Genomic DNA, 4,692 nt, shown 5'->3' with positions numbered 1-4,692 from the left:
AGCTCGTGTACTATGCCAGCGGAGTTTTGTTGGTCACAAACCAGAACCAGTTTCCTCTACTCTACAATCGAATTCCCTAGCGCGCGCGCGTTCCGAGTTCATGTGCGCATGTGTTCAAGGTCTGCGACTCGCCATTTTTCTTACTAGGAATAGGGTCATTCCAATGGTTGTTACGCTTTAATTTTTATTTTATTTTACTCCGATATTCGGATATTCAGTGTAGACAAAATATTAAGTAACTTCCAAGAGGTCAAAACTATAGGTATATGCAGATTTGATTATAATTTAAACTACGTCTTTCTATAATTATTATACATGGTTTTATCTACTTTAAATCATAATAAGATAATACATGGTATTTGATAATATAAATGATCTTCCACAATTAAATCAAATTAAAATGTTTTAATTTAATTTTCAATCTCATACATATTAATATTATATAAGATTTAAAATCTATAGCTGCTATGTATCTATTATTATTTATTTAGACCTATACCAACCTAACCTAACCTGCTAGTATCAATTTTAAAGTTTATATAATTTCTTGTGACAGTGCAAGGTACAAAATTATAGAATAAGTAATAAATAGTGGGGTTTTGTTATTTTGTAATATAAATTACTGATGTCCATAAATCATAATTTAGTTCAAAGTATTGTAGTATTCAAGTATACTAATTTATAATATATTAATATATACAGCACTCAGAAAAAAACATTTCTTAAAATCTAAATATTACATTGATATCTTGATATTCGAGTTTGTTTCAATTAATTATGAATTTCATTAAAACTATTAATTTATAATTCATTAAATAAGAATTATTTCAAATTAATGAAAAAAAAAATTGAATTAATTGAATTGCATCAAATTGATAAATAAATATTATTTAAAGTAAGTAAACAAAAGTAGGTACTTAGATTTACGATAAAATGTTTGTATATGAATATGAATTTAAATTTATATCTAACTTCGTTGATATAATAAAATAATTAATACATTAATTTCGTAATATTAGATTATCAATTTTTCAATATAAACTAAAACAAAAACTATATAATTTATTGTATACCGCGTAAATGGCAACTAGTAAAAATAAATAATAATTATCTAAATAAGTGGGACTCCCTCATTAATATAGAATAAATTAATTATTTATAAATTCTTATAAACGAGGCAAGGATAAGTCAAACTAACTAATGTGAAAATTTCAAAATTATACACATACAAATTTAGATTATATGAGTACAATAGAAATACTCAAGTGCCTAAAAACCTATAAAGAAATAATAAGAGCAAGTATCTATCGACTAAACAATTATTATAACTTATAATGATATGTATATAATTTACATGGAGGTATGATTAAAAAAAGGCGACACTTGAATTGCCTCCCAAATTTAGGTAGGTAACCTTTTTTCACTCGAATTGCCTCCGGGTGTTTTCAGAGGCAGTTCAAGTATACCCAAACAGTCTACTCGAATTGGGTAATTAGGTGTCGAGTGGGTCATTGTTATGACTGTATGTTAAATTTGTGCAGAGGTGGTTTACACTGTCACCCCAATATCAAAATGTTAAAGTTTTTTTTTTACTATTATAACTGTACTTTAATTCGCACCAATCATTATCACTACGTTTCTAATCTGTACCTACGTATTTTCCAAAGAAAAATCAATTTTCCATTTAGGAAAATGAAGAATTTCCTTTTCTTTAACAATTTTTTTTTACCACATTTTTATTATTTTTTTCAGCACATGATAAACATATTACCACCATAACTTTTTTCGCTATATATGCCTATTCTAAACAGCCAAATAAATATATTGATTTTTGGCGTAATAAGACAACAGTTTTTAAGAATAATCATATTTGTTATTAAACTAAATTTATATAAATTTTTAAGTTTTTAAATTTTTAATGAAGACATGCATTTTTAGTTCCTATTTCCAAATCACAATACTTTTTTCAGAATTCTGTTTCAGAGTATGAAATTAAAAATGTAAGATGTCGTTCCAACCAACAGTGACAAAAATAAAAAAACATATTTTTTCTTTATCTAACTTTATCTTTATTTTAACAATTATCTAAAAAAAAAAATATTTATAAAATCGTTAGTAACTTTTGAAATAATAAGTATTATACATTAAATGCACCACTTGGTAAGTACTATTAAAATAGTAAAATAATACTAATTATAGTGCTTCAAAGCCTCAAAGGTAACATTAACCTGGCTCCACAATAGAAAATGTTTGTATCTGGGCATACACAGTCTTTACACATTCTGATCTACCTAACCTAACCGTCCTAATTTATGACTTGTGATCTACAGTTCTTAACATCAAAAACGTTATCTAGAAAAACAAAAATAAGAATGTATGTATCTATATAATATTGACTCTTACGTATGATTGCGAAGCTTGGATAATGACCAAACAAATAGAGGGAAACTTGAGGAATTTCGAGAATAGCTAGGTATGGAACAAAATATGTAAATCTATCGTCGATGAAACAACGGAGAATATTGGTGGAGGAGATATAACAGAGAGCTACGACATGTTTAAACTAGCACCATGACCCTGGTACTGCATTAACAAGCTTTATTGAGGGCCAATGGATATAATGGTTAAGACTTAAGGCGCATAATGAGAATACGAGCCAACGAGACAGTTAGATAGAATTGAAATAGAAATTATTAGGCAAACCTAACCTCGAAGAAAACCTAGGAAAATATGGAATGGCGTGGTTGGAGAATATTTAAAAACTTTAGGAGTTGAGGACTGGAGAGAGGTAGTCTAAAACAGAGATAGGCGGATAAGGGTATTAATGACGGCAAAAACTTTTAAAGAGTAGACATGCTTCATGTCAGAAAAAAAATAATCAATATTTTAACTATATTATATTAATTTTGAACTTATATAACTTTAAATTTAATAACATTTTTCTATACATACCGGTTCCAGGTCAAAATATCTCCTGTTAAAAATATCTTTAATGGAAATATCTCCCATGAAAATATTTTATATTAATTTATTAATTAATGAATTTATTTTTATTTAATTATTATTTAAAGTAGGTAAAAAATGTATTATTATATTAATTAATATTATATTTATAATAATACTGATGTCTTAAGTGATTACCGAAGTAAGTATACATTTTCATTTTTCTAGTAATAATGCTTAGAAAGTAATAATAACTAATCACAATATTACTCTGTCACACTGATCAAATTTGTATTATCTTACATATTTTTCACGATTACGAGTGGGATTACAAACCACTATAAATGACTTTATCGACATAACGACTGTAGTATCGATACGATAGTATGTCAGTATAAACACACAGCTGGTATCGACTACAATGGATTTAGATTTAAGTAGAGAAAAATGCCTCTACAATTTCAAAGTAAAAAAGGCAACAAGTATTATTATTACATAATGAATACCTTCATATGTTTTATAAAGAAGGTTTGAACAAATTCGTTTGGCGTTGTTCTGAGTACAAAACATATAAATGTAGGTACTTCATGCTATACAACTACTCGAGAAGAAATAGGTAATTATCATATTGTTAATTATTAAGGCCTGTATTTAGTTGCATAATTTACTAAAATTTAATCATAGAATCTACATATTACGAAACGTCGACATTTATAATCAAAAGTATTCTAAGTGAATTGTAGAAGAACATGAATTTGCATATAAATAATACCTGATAATTATTATTTTATATTAAGTTGTATGGAACAAATCCGATAAAGAAGATTAAATTGATAAATTATTTTAAACAAAGCAAAAATCGTCTGTTAGTAGCCGCTTACGTTTTATGGCATTTTAAATTTTTTTAAATTTTTTAACGTTTTAACATATACAACTTAATATATATAATATATATATAAATAGTTATTTATTAGCAATGGTTAGAAAATTCGCTCTTTTTTAATTTTTAATTTAATTTTAAGGAATATAATATTTATGATTACAACAACATATTTTTAAATATTAAAATATTTTCGTGGGAGATATTTCCATTAAAGATATTTTGTACTGGAGATATTTTAAATCAGTAATATTTTTGACTAGAGATATTTTGACTGGTCACCGGTTAAGTTAACCTAACCTAACCTAACCTAAATGTATACATTTAATATTATTGTAAACCATAGATTGATGTATTAATTAATATAAGTATAATAATATTTAATATCATTATATCAACATGTGTTAATGTGTTATAAACACAAGTTTTAATTTGTTGTACAAATATTATTGCTATTTACTAACAAAATACATGAATACAAGATTATAACTTAAACTTTCATCATACATATAATTATATTTATATAAATATATAACATAAAAGAAGCCATCATTGCTGACCTTGCACAAATGGGATAATTAAAAATAAAGGAGTTTTTGATGAAGCAGCTAAACAAATTTAAATTATATACATAATAATCAAATTATAATCGTGTTCACAACAAAAATGGAATCTACTTGTATTTCTTATCTAAAATCCATGTTTATTATTACTATTTGATATTCATATTTATGAATTAAAATTACAAATAATTTAAAATGATCATAGGTTTATGTTGAATTATATACATTTGTATAACTATGATAACTATACAAATATAATATGATATAACTTATAAGAATTTCTGCACAATATACTACGCCCAACCA

This window comes from Rhopalosiphum padi, chromosome 2 (genome assembly GCF_020882245.1).
Source record: "Rhopalosiphum padi isolate XX-2018 chromosome 2, ASM2088224v1, whole genome shotgun sequence".
Lineage (NCBI taxonomy): Eukaryota > Metazoa > Arthropoda > Insecta > Hemiptera > Aphididae > Rhopalosiphum > Rhopalosiphum padi.
Note: the sequence above shows the minus strand (reverse complement) of the source record.